General features: G+C 41.9%; 1 protein-coding gene and 1 long non-coding RNA gene across 3 annotated transcripts in view; one reads left to right on the top strand and one right to left on the bottom strand.

The window, feature by feature from the left end:
- The window catches only part of gabbr2 (gamma-aminobutyric acid (GABA) B receptor, 2), a 174,899-nt gene that overhangs the window by 135,140 nt on the left and 26,816 nt on the right, over positions 1-12,943 (top strand). The gene's annotated exons all lie outside the window — the stretch shown is intronic.
- LOC108897805 (uncharacterized) overlaps positions 1-12,943 on the bottom strand; it is a 39,770-nt gene that overhangs the window by 6,532 nt on the left and 20,295 nt on the right. Inside the window, exon 4 of the long non-coding RNA XR_001963353.2 lies at positions 347-477. This is a non-coding gene — a long non-coding RNA (uncharacterized LOC108897805). The remainder of the gene's footprint in view (positions 1-346; positions 478-12,943) is intronic.

Genomic DNA, 12,943 nt, shown 5'->3' with positions numbered 1-12,943 from the left:
ACATTGCGACCAAATTATCTTTAATAAGAACATTTTGTACAACACAGCTTGTCATTGCAATGCTACAGTATACAACAGCCTATCCTTCAATCTCAGATATTGGTATTCCCAACGAGCATCTGTATGCACCAGTATGGAGGAAGTTTGAAAACAACATTGTAGTCAAATTGGATGACATCAGTCACTGCCTAAAGACTGGAAAAAACAAAACGACTTGGCATGCTTGTGAAATGGTCAGCAGTAATTTAAATTATACAGTATATGCCTAGTAGTTGCTTTTGTACAAAAACCCTTGTTTGATCTTTGAACAGTGCAGTCATACATTCATGTATACACATATACTCACCTTCCTATGGTGTTGTTCCTCTCCCTCCCCCTGCACTCTCACACAGGTTCTCCACTGCAGTCTCCATCAACTGTTGATTCTGTGAATGCCATCTGAAGGACACGATGCTCTTGTTTCACTATCAGTCTGCTCTGTGAAAGTGGGCGGAAAGGATAGTCTTGTTTACATTTAATTTAATCCAGTTGGCTCTTCATTCTCAAAATGGTATTCTTTGGAAAATTAAACATACTGTATATGCTTTTCTTTGGAAAAACTACACAGAAATTCAAATTCATCCACAGTCTCTTACATTATCTCAGATTTGGCTAGATTAAGCAAGGTCTGAATTGAATTACACAGAGATTTATCCAGGAGTAATCATATTCCCAGTGACGGAGACAAAGATGTGATATGACAAGAACTGAGAATCATAAAGTATTTATTCTGTAGAATGAAGAACGATGTCATCTGCAGCATTATCTAAGATGGGCTATGAGGCTCCTTTGTTAGTGTTGAGTAAAGCACTGGCTGAGATCAATGCCTTTTCAAAGTAAACTGGGTCATTAAAGGGATAACCACCACCCACCAAGGCCTTTTCTCATTGACCACCTCTGGGGGGAAAGAGGAAGGGAGGGAGAGAACAAAAGGGAAGGCTACATAGACCTGACACATTCTTGGTTATTTGTATGGCTCCAGCAGTGTCTGAGAGCTTGCCTGGTGGTTATGCATTGTTATGGTCATAGTAAGGTATTGTCACTGCATATGCCTCAATTTCTAGTATTGTATGAATGTATCTATGTTGTAAGTAGCTTTGTCCTTAACAACTTATAGGCTCACTTGTAATGATCTTCTTGGTGATGTGAGACCATATAAACACATCAGTATCCTAACTGTCTTCTTGGAAATCACATATTCTTGTAGTTCTGTCTGCTGTTATTGTGAAGGGTTCAGAGGTAAAAACATACCTCTGACGTTGGCCTGTTATTTTGAAGTCCTCCAAGGTATCCTAAGTAAGTGTGTCACAGGTTTTACCTTGGGGACGCCCGCTTCTGTTTATAGCCTTGCCCATTTTTACATGTCCCAGCCAGCACAAGGAGTCACGACTTAACTCCACCTGGACAGGACAAAAACCTCAACCTACATAAAGAGCGCTGCTGTACGAACTGATGAAAATGAATACTGAATGTTTTTATGTGTACTTGGTTGTGATCAATTATCATTATGTTACACCTAAAGAAAGCATAAGAGAAAAAACAAAATAAGACACAAATTAAAACATCTTTAGTCCTAAACCACACAACAACCCAATCAAAGTCCAGAGCAAGATCAGGCAGACCCGCCTCATTTCTGTATTTAAAGTTAGATTTTGCAGTTAGTGATTTTATCTCTGCAGCAGTTCAGCAACATAGCGTGTTAAATCAATAAAGTTGTTCAAAAGTTTAAAAGCATTTTCATGTTGGTTGCATTTTTGTACTGTCTAGATTTTGGCCTTGATATATTTTCTGAGGGTAAGATGAGGGGAACCTAGATATCTCACCAAAGTCAACAGAGGTTTCAGTTTACACAGGATTTCATCATTTTTGTGGGGAATATTTACCCAGTATGTTTTGTAATGCTTTGGCAATACACTGGTATTTGTCTTGTGAGGGACAACAGTGTACGGTATGTGTAAGCTGACAGAGTTATCAGTGAATCATGCAGGAAAGTGCTCTAAGGACTGCTTCAGAGCTGCCGTGTTTGTTGACACTCTAGCTGGTAAATTGGACATGTGGTTGTGCATTGCTGAGCCTGTTCAACTGAATCTGTCGAAAATGGAATTGGGTGGCAATATTTACCTTCTTTTTTTACTTTATCTCCATCTCTATGTGCTGTGTGGTTTCTCTCTTTCCCCCTCCCTTTATCTTTTCACCTCTCTGTATATCTTTCTTTCTCTCTGTCTGTCTAACAAAATAAGCACAAACACACTAAATTACCCCCGACCTAGACCATCACCCACACCTCTCTTCTGCTCTTCTCTCACTTTTTGCCCAGCCCTTTTTTCTCTGCTCCTCTCCTTCTGCTCCCCTGGACTACAGTTGCTAGGCAACAGGCTGATTGAGCATAAGGGGTATGCAATTGACCAATTAGAAGTCTTCCAAATGAAAAGTGGTGTCAAGAGTTCCCACAGTTACAGCTAAGGCTTTATCCAGTGTGTAAGTGGACACTGATTAATGTACTGTATGCATGCATGCACGTATACACAAGCGTGCATACGCACGTGTTGTTTCAGTTTGTTTTGTTGTTCAAAAAAAGATTTTTAATCACAGAAAATGAAGTTTAATGCATGTAAGTGTATATTTCTGTGTATGTGTGTGCTTGAGCGTGCGCGTGTGTGTTCTGGAGGTTTAGTTTTGATCACACACATATATGCTTAGCTATGCTACCCAGCTTCCCCTCCTTCTGTTTGTATCAATATAATTCTGTCCTTCTTTCTACCTTCTTTCTATTCTCTCTGCTCTGTTTCTCTCTGTCCTATCCCTCCTGTCCCTTCACACATTTCTCTCTTCCTCTCTTTCCACCTTCCGTCCTTCTCTCTCTCTTTTTCATACCAGAGACACCCTCCACCAGTGACCAGACACATCCATCAATGATCTTCCTCCTTTGCTCATCCACAGCCCTGAGGATTCCATTATGGCTTAGCAGCTGACACACACACACACACACACAGTTTAGAAAAAGGCGGCTCTATCACGTATGGCCATGGGCAGGGATAGAATTAGTTAGAAACTCAAGATAGTGATGCAGCTCTTGATGATGGCGGTGATTCTGTTGTGTATATGATGATGATGATGATGATGATGATGATGATGATGATTATGATGATGATGGTGGTCCCAGAGGCAGTGAGGTGATGGTGAAGTGCACTTAGACACAAATGTTTTTTCACAGTTGTTTGACCCCTCCATCCATTTGACCGTCATTAACCTTGTTATCATTCAGAAAGCTGCTCTTCTTGATAAGAAAGTGCAAATGTGAATGTAGCTCAACCAACTACCCAATCAGATTACTCCCAGCAGGTGCTTTTCCTGGGCAAGCTTGTAGCTCATTAGGGATTTTGTTTATTTTACTTTTAACCTTCTTTTAAGCATGTAGCCCAATTAGTGCACAACTCTTGTTGCTTTTGTTTTTATTTTTCTGGAATATAAACAGGTATTTCAGGGATGAAGCAAAGGTGCGCAGGGCTGCTGCCTTTTTACTCAGTTAAGTGATGGGCAGTTAGAGTCCTCGTCAACTAAAAAATATTTGCTTGACTTACTGGAAAATGATTGGCACCAATGTGGCACCTAATTAGTCTATGTGGGACTAATACTACTGGAACACAGGAAGAAATCCCACAACTGTTGGGATTTAGTTTAATGGGTGTTACAATAGAAGCCCATTAAAAAAAAAAGGACAAAGAAAACAAAGCATGAGACACAATAGAAACACCAACCAGTACTAGTAGCTAGTGTTGTTCTAGGGATAATGTGAAACTTTTGCTGGCTTTCCATTCAGCTCTTGGTCGAGCTGAAAATACCTCTGCCAGGGACTGCATACAGGTGGAGGATAGCTTTTTTTCCTTTGTAACATTCAGGAGCCTCAATCAACGTGTTACCTCGACTGACCTCAGTGCACGTTAACTTGGCCTTTAAGTTTGTGCCTGTAACCATAACAAACAGCAACTAAATAGGCATTAAAATGCATCTAATGCCTATTATGTGTTAGTTGTGGTACTTTTTTAAACAACAGTGTGCTGTCTCTGACAGTGTGCTTGGCCCCCAATTAGCACATTATACCCAAAACAACATGAGTGGCAGAATGATATCACACCTAACTAATTTCATTTCATGTAGATGATCATTATTTTCAATAGTAAATTTTTGACAGAGCTTGAATGAGCCAAGTGTTGTTCTGTATGTAATGTAATTCAGCTAGAATATGGTGTAAACTGGATAGCACAGTGAGGATCCATGAATAAATTAGCAGCTGTTTGAAATAAGAACTGTGTTATTGCAAAATTCTGCTGGTGATGATTTTTTTTTCACGTCATTCCTAATTACTTTTCATGTGAAACCACAAGCTGTTGCACGCACCGGCACTGCACTGACACTGCTTCACCTCAAGGACAAGGAGGCGCCTCAGAGAGACTTTAGTTCCTCAATGACATTGCATGAGAGGGAGGGCTCAATTAGAGAGAGGTTAATCACTGATACCACGCATTTTCGCACATACACAGTGATAAACACATGAAGCACACATACACAACTGCTCCTTGGAGTCAGGTATAGGAGACCACCAAGGTCGGCCAGTGATGGGGAGATGAGAACACTTTGCCACTGCTTGAACAAAGTACTAGTGCTGCCTCAGCACTCTGAGCCCAGGAATACAAATACATTCAGCTAAGTGAAAGAGTTCTTTTACACAAGACCTTGAGCCTTCTGCACACTGCAGACTTATACACTAACGGTATAGAGGGCTGGAGATGGGCGGACAGGGAAAAAGTGATAGGGGACTTAGGGTGACTCAGAGAGGCGAAAGGAGAGTGGAAGAAAAGCAAGAAGAAAGGTGAAGAAAGGACAGGGGAAAAGGAAGCATGTGAGAGGGAAGAAGAGGCTAAAAGAGAGATAGAAAGAGAGAGACAAGGGTGGGAAAAAGAGCTACAGGGTGAAGGAGCCAAAACAGGAGAGGGCTGCCAGCATACCAGCTATAACTATGAGATAGCGACGTTAGGAGAGATGAAGTTGAAGATATGTGATGAGAGGCAGAGTGAAAGAGAGAGAAGGGGAGAATAAGGGGTGTCATGGCTACTTATCATCACACTGCCGAGGGTGACATTGATTAGCACTTGCCATCGGCAGGGAGCCTGAGAACCAGTCAACGGGAAGGTCAGATAATTAAACCCAACGCCATTGCAACAAGCTGGCACTACGCCCGTCTCACTCCCGCCCCTAACTCACTGGAGTTGGACGAGACAAACTGTGGTTATTATGGGTGTTTGTGCTTCCTGGTATTGGGAGTGTAATGTATGTGTGCATATGTGTGCGTTAAAAGCATACAGAATATGTAAGAAATGGCCCCAAAAAGACTGCACAGTATGAGAGCTGAATTTGGTATTGCAAATATTAAGTAGCATGACTGATAACAGCAAGAGCAGAATAAAACACATACTGTGTGTACAGTTTATATAAGCGGCTGTTTTAATTGAAGCAGTCACTAAAGGTGGCAATACTTTCACTTTTTGGTTTGTCAGACCACTGGGAGGTGCCCAGCCAATGTAACCTAGTCCTCTGGAGAGATATTTTTCTTTTGCAGGTTTACAGTTTCACTCAGTCAGTTGTCATTGGATACATGTAGTAAATAATCCGCCATTCTCTCATCTGCCTGTGATGTGATGTTGTGACAGATGTGTTCTGGCCTATCTGAGTGATGGGTGTTTGCGTGCATGTGGATTTCACCTCTGTTTAAACCCTCTGTTCCTCCTCTTCCAACCTGTGATTTTGTTCCTGTCATTTCCAAAGTCGACTCTTCAAAGAGCCCGGTGGAGCTTTTTTGGCACTATGAGTGGAGCATGGTGAGATTGGATTTGACCCCTGTGAATTTTCTGCTTACTTTGATCTTAGCATGCATCTTTTTTTAGAACCAAGCCCGCACACTTTTTGCTGTCAGCTTGGCAGTTAGAGCATTAATTTTGCTTCAGGCATTATTAATAATGCTCTTTAAATCTAAAAGAAGGGGTGGTGCAGGTGATGGGAACAAAACATTTAAGGCGGAAAATGGTTCCAATTAAGTGGTAATCTGATGTGAAGTTTTCTAAGTGGAATAACAACCACACAGGTTACTGTGTTAAGCCATCAATATCTTCATTTTAAGGAAATTCAACCAAATTTATAGTCTAAGCCTCACAAAGCTAAGGAGGTATTTCACAGCTGTTAAGTGCCTCCTGCCTTCCTCAATGTCATTGCTGCCAAGAACTCTGCTCACACCATCATTGTATCGCAATTGATAGTTATCTTTTTCTAATGTACCAATAAATGTCCCATATTTACAGTCCTCTTTACACTCCAGTGGGTGTAAAAAACTGTCCTTGGGCCTGGTTTCAGCTCTCATTTCCCCTCCCTCCTGCTTTGTCCCCCTGGTGTCAGCAGCCACCTCTGCCATCCGCAAACCTCCGGAAACGCAAAGAGCAGTGGGAGATTATGAATGTCCTGGATCAATACACTCAGAAAGTGCATCACTGGAGGGGCAGGATGTAAACCATATGGCACTACTTGAACTGTACCCCATCCACTTAGCTTCGCTATTGCCCCTTACAGGGCCGCATGGCATCCCATTTTGTTCCCTTTTTTTTCCCTTGAGGAAATCTTACACCTCTCAAGTTTAACATGGCAGTTGATGTCCTCACTGAAATATGTAGCATCTTGCAGCATTAGCATGAAATCTTCCACTGCTCACCTCATACATTTAGTAATCTTAGTTTGCATAATTTCCTGTTTAGGAAAAAAAAAAAGAAGTGCACCATACCAACCATCACTGATTCATTTAACATTGCGTAATGCTATAACTTGAGCATGAATGCTTTTGGCTTTTTTACTGAATGATTGTCACCATGCAATAGAGCAACAGCAGCATGTTGACACATTAACTATAAAGGCCCAGAACTAGAAATGACTACTGAAAATTACAGTCATTAATGATGAATTACCTGTCATGTGCGAACCGCTTGTTTATTTCTGTGTTAAATCGTCTGATTGCTTCTCTGTGGCGCATTGCACATTATCAGCTGCAGCGAGGCAGGCGCTCTCTGCATGAGATTTGAATGGTGAGATGTGTCACTGTGGATTAGTTGAGAGCAGCAATGCAGAGGAGGTGTTAGGAGCACAGCAAAAGAGAGAAAGAGCACGAAGAGGTGATGGTGGAGAGAGAGAGAGTTAGAGTTAAAAAGAGAAAATAGCGGGGAGATGATTAGATTGCAGTGAAGAGATGGTTGCTTGCTCTAAGCGGAATCTCCTGATTGTCAGTTGCCTTGCTTATGTGTGTCCACATTATCGCCTGGCTATGTAAATGCATTACATGTGTATGTTTACAGAAGAGGTGTCATTATCTGTCAGGCATGCCAACCCCCCTCTTCCAAGCAAACACACCCACCCACCCTCACTGACAGCCATCTGTCCCATAATTAACCTGACTGACACACTGTCCAACATCGACTGCCTTACTGCCCTTCGCCGAATCACTGTGTGTGTATGTGTGTGTGTGTGTGTGTGTGTGTGCTTTTGTCCACTGTCTCTCATTTTGCTCGCCTGTGCACTTTCTTGTGTCTACGTCCCAGGCTCTGATCCTAATGAATGTGTCTGCTCTCTATGTGTGACACCGCACGTCTGTGTTCATTGCTGTGATGTAATCTGATGCAGAGCGGAATCAGAGAGCACACAGCTCGGTATTTGTGCTGCAACTTTACACAACTCCTTCATTTACATTCATTAGTCATTAAAAGCAGACGGGGACAGCTTGGAGGGTTGAGAGAGAAGGGAGGGTCAGACTGAATAAGATGATAGCTACTGAGAGAGGGGGAGAAGAAGATGGTGAAGTGTGACTGAGAGCAAAGAAGGTGTGAAACAGCAATATTGGATTCTACCTGACACTAGCACATTGATATTTCATATTGAATGAAGGTAGAAATGCAGACTCACCCCGTCTGCACTTTATAAACCCTCTGTGCATTTATATATGTGTGTATGCATGAATGAATGATGGAAGACTTTGCCTGCAGTTTCAAAATACCCATAACAGCAGTGCAGCATTCCTCATATAGAGAGTACTGTATCTGCAGTGAGGTGTCAGGTTGCATGCACCCGTGGAAAAGCTGCATTTCCTCTGTTACTTGATCTTTCTGTATCATTTCATCTATGTATACAGTATATCTACTTTTTATACATTACTTTTATGAATTTAAGAGTAATTCTCAAAAAACGATTATAGCACCTTCCTAATTAGACTAGTTTGAAATACTTTATATTAAGATTAGTTAAAAGTATATACCAGTAATATGTTGGTAGATGTGTTGATAACTGATGCTGTTGTTTTTTATTAAGCCATGTTTGTGGTTCAGTTACCTCACAAACTTACACTATAGGCTCTATTTTTAATCTCACCTGACACACAGCCAGTTCTATTTATTTCAAGACCGGATTTATGTTTGTGCATATGCATTATATACATGCATTACAACATTTTTGATACATAAATACATATACAATTTGCATTCCTTCAAAAGACACACTTCTATTGATTTGTGCTCAGATTAAATGTGCTGCCATGTCCTCAGAATGAGATTCACGTAGCCACAAGAGCCTGATTGGATTGGGGGGATCGATAAGGTGGCAGAGAAATGGAGAGACGAGAGATGAGAGAGAGCAAGAAAGAGAGAGTGAGAGAGATGTATTCGCTGTTCTTCATTACACCTATAAAAGGAAAGAAATGAGAAGTGGCAGCCAGGGAGTAGTAGCATTTTGTTGCAGTGCAGTCCCAACTCAACCCTAAAGTACTTTGCATTATGCTTTTTCCAGCATGTATAATATGGTAAAGAAATGAAATAAAATGTGTAAAACCCCACACATTACTAACGCATACCATGTAAGGTACAAGTAATCAGTGAGAATGGCAGTGAAGTGCAGGAATTCCCATGACAAAGCAAAGTAGGGCTGATGATTTTATCTACAATGTGAACTTATATCCCAGATGTATAAATGTACTGGAGACAGAGGAGCTGGATTGAAAGTGGGACAATGCCAGTGGAGCTGAGGTGAGCGTCACAGAGAGGGACAGACGACGCATCAGAGGGCTCATCTGTCTGAGATAGCTGGGTATAATTAACAAGGCTTTTGGTTTTTAATTAATCTGCCTCAATCAGAGTAGGAATTCTATTCTTGCATTTTGGACTAAATTAATTCAAGGACATGCGCTCAGACAACAAAGTCCACAGGCTGTTTACTCCTGATCTTTTCCCTCCCCGTGTTCTTGCTTTCTTTCCTATTTTCTTTTTTCTTGGTATGCTTGTTGTTTGTTCCTCATTTCTTCTCCTGTGCCTTTCCACTTTCTTTACCTCCTTTTTTTTATTCCTCTTCATTTAGATAAACTCTGATCTGATCTAAATCTGGCACCATCCTGTAAGTGAAAAGAGAAAAATATGGTGTTGTGGGTTTCCAACATTATTCTAGTCACAACCTCGCCTGCTAGGGAATGTGCCAACCCTGCAGTGCCCTCCAATGGTGGGACTGTGCCCAGGGAGGACGTGGCAGCACCTGGTGATGATCCCGATGGCCAAACTCAACCAGCTGAGCCTCGAAAACAACCACCATCTGACCATCTGACAATAATAATAATCTCTCTGTCACACTGCCAGCTCCATGTGGCCGGGACATCAGAGAGAAGCTATTACTCTGCTTCGCTGGGGTTTACTCTCTCTCTAACGTCTATCTCCTGTTCGATCGGTTGATGCTATACACTGTGGATAGAGATCGCTCTGTCTCTGGATATATAATGTCCTTTACACCCTGTGTTTGCCTCTCTGTCAGTCTGTTTCTTGATGGGAATCAACAGTATGGTCACACATAGACATATCATGAATTGAAAGAAGACAAGAGATCATAATAAGCAGTTTTAAAGGGAGACTGTGGATTTTACACATGAAGTCATTACTTGTCATTGGGAGCACTCCTTTTCCTGTGACAGTGGTTGGATAGCTCTGGAGAGAAAATAACCTTAATGATGTCATCAGGGTTTCTGTCTAGTTGCATTGTGGAGCTTAGCCCTCACCAGGAAATAAAAGTTAGGATATGTCAGCCTCTGCTGCTCCAATCTTGATCATTCCTTTTAAAGTCTGACTCTTGTGAGTATCACAACTTTAAGGATGTGCAGTACTAAGTGCCACTTTAATCATCACCCCTGGGAAGTTGTTTAAAACATGGTTTAGTTGTCTCCCCCTCATAGTGTTTGTCCTCTTAGACTTGTATAACTATGGCTCCCACATGTCTGTGCAACCTATCATTTTTTCATTGAATTGGTCGATGTTATACTGATTCATGCAGAAAAACAACCAAAACAAGACACCAAAATAAATTTTCTCTACAACAAGTGTTGGCACTGTCACTGGGCTGCCTCACCACCACCACCACCATCACCTCTATTTATCATGCATGCACTACCTATTATTCCTGAATTTTGCATGAGGCTCTCACTGTGATGGATTTAGATGGCACATGACACAAATCAGAAAGATAATGACACGCATGACTGTGAGTGGCAGTGAAATTTCCATGGCTGGAATATGTCATGTGCGTTCAAAAAAGATTAAAAAAAACAAAAACAAAAAAACAAAATGAGATGCCTGAGAAAATGAAAATGAGATGGACGGTTATTTTTTTGTGCATCAGATAATGCCGATGTCTGCTGATTCGATGCATTGAAAACATCTTAGAAAGCTACTCATGACAGAGTGGATGGGTGTGTGGACACACTGTGCTCGGCTGCACAGTTATTCTGTTACTCTTAACAGTGTCCAGCCCATCACTGTGAAAAGCATGTGTTCCTGCTAAAATAGGAACACAGTGACGCACTGTTTGTCCAAAAAGCATTTGTCTTGAGCTTTGATCTCCTCTCTAAACAGGCGCTTTCTTGGCATTCTTTCCCCTTTTTAACAGGACCAGAGGGAAGGCCGCCATCAGTGAAAGAGATCCAGTGGGCTTGTTTTCTGAGCTATAGCACAGATATATTGGATTGGTGAGGAAATGGACCAGAATTAGATAAAAAGTGTTGTGTGCTTGAGCGTGTGTATATGAGTATACATGCTTCAGAGGCCACCACTGAGGTGTGTGTGTGTGTGTGTGTGTGTGTGTGTGTGTGTGTGTGTGTGTGTGTGTGTGTGTGTGTGTTATACTTGACAAAAGGAAAAGGGAGCTCCCATGGCTGCTGACTACATCTCTACCTTAAGGACAGCCCACTTGAAAATGAAACGCTCAAAGTTTCATTTTCAGGTGCACTTCAGCAGAAGATATGTATATGACCTCATCTACCTTGAATCTGCTTTTGTGCAATATATCAGCATCTTTCCTTTTATAATATAAGCACTAGTTTCTGTCCTCATGGGGCACAGAATCTGCTCCGCCTCAGGCAAGCAGGGACAGGGTACACTATTGATATTTTTGAACTTGTAGTCTAGTAGTCTGGGTTAATTAACTGTTTACATGCAGGTGGGATCCTCCTCTGCTGTGATTGGTAGCGCTGCATCATTCCTGGGTGCTACTGGTTGCTGTCCTTGGGGAGGCAGGCAATGACAGTTGAAGTAATTGACTGTTAAGCTCTTATGGATTTACTGCCTGCTGCTGGTGTAGCAGAGGGCTGATCAGCCTGTACTGTACGCACTCTGCTGTTTATACACCATCTCGCTCTTACACGCACATTTAGCCAGGTGATGAACACAAGCCATACAAGGTGTGAATCTTTTTTGTTTAAAGCCTAACTAATTGTTGGTATATTGTACTGTATACAAAGCATGTTAAGACACTGTCATGCTGTGCGCACTGTTAGAGATAGTACAGGGATGGAGTTAGGATGGTGCCTGTGTTGCTCTTTCTCCTTGGGCACCAGTAGCAACCATAAGGTGTTGTGTTTGTCAGAGCCAAGCTTTAGCAAGGTGGAGAGATGCCCCTGGGAGTGTCTGACTCACTCGTGTTAGTGTGGGTATGTGCATGTGTGCGTGCGTCTTCCATGCAGAGGGTGCGAGGTGTTGGCAGGACTGTCATATTAAGCCAATGGCGTTGAACTCATTGTGTCAGCTCCTGCAGGCTGCTATTGATGCTCCTATCATATAACTCTCTTCCTTGCCCTCAGTGTTGCATACTGGCCACATTGTTGTCACCACTTGCCCCTTACACGTGTGCGCAGGCATGCGGAAGCATGTTTGCAATTGTGCCTATGCAGCTGTGCCTGAGCATATGTGTTTGTTTGCGTGCCTACGTTGTGCGTGTGCTTCCTTCATGCTCTCACAGCACATCATGGAGCTCCTGTGGAGCACTGCTGCATTTCTGCATCATTAGGTCTCTCCCTAAGGTTGAGCGAGAAGCCGGACCCCACAGGCAATGGATTGGGACCAGAGAATAGAAAGAATGGAGAGAGGATAGGAATAGAGGAGGAAACAAAACAGGACAGTGTATTAAGGAGCAAAAGATGTAAAGCAAAGGAACCAGGTGAAACATGTGGCTAACTGAGAGGAAAAATGAGAGAAACTGAGAGTAGAAAGATTAAGGGGAGACAAAAAAAATTGAGATGGAGTTACCAGAGGAGGACAAGGTGGAAAAGAATGAGAGGAATATCCACAACTGTTCAGACAGAGAAGAAACAAACAGAGAGAAAGCTGGAAAGTGTGAGAAAGAGAAATATGAAAACCGTGTAGTTAAATTTTAAACCTTTAAAATGTTTACTTATCATAAAACCAATGATAACTGCCTGTGAAGTGGAATAATTTCATTAATTTTAATTTCCTTCCTCCTGCTGAGAGACCTTAATCAAAGCAAGAGACCACATAAGGTTAGCCACTTCACT

Source organism: Lates calcarifer, linkage group LG3 (assembly GCF_001640805.2).
Source record: "Lates calcarifer isolate ASB-BC8 linkage group LG3, TLL_Latcal_v3, whole genome shotgun sequence".
Taxonomy (NCBI): Eukaryota; Metazoa; Chordata; class Actinopteri; family Centropomidae; genus Lates; species Lates calcarifer.
The sequence above is the reverse complement of the archived record's forward strand: the minus strand, read 5'-3'. Positions and strand labels throughout refer to the sequence as shown.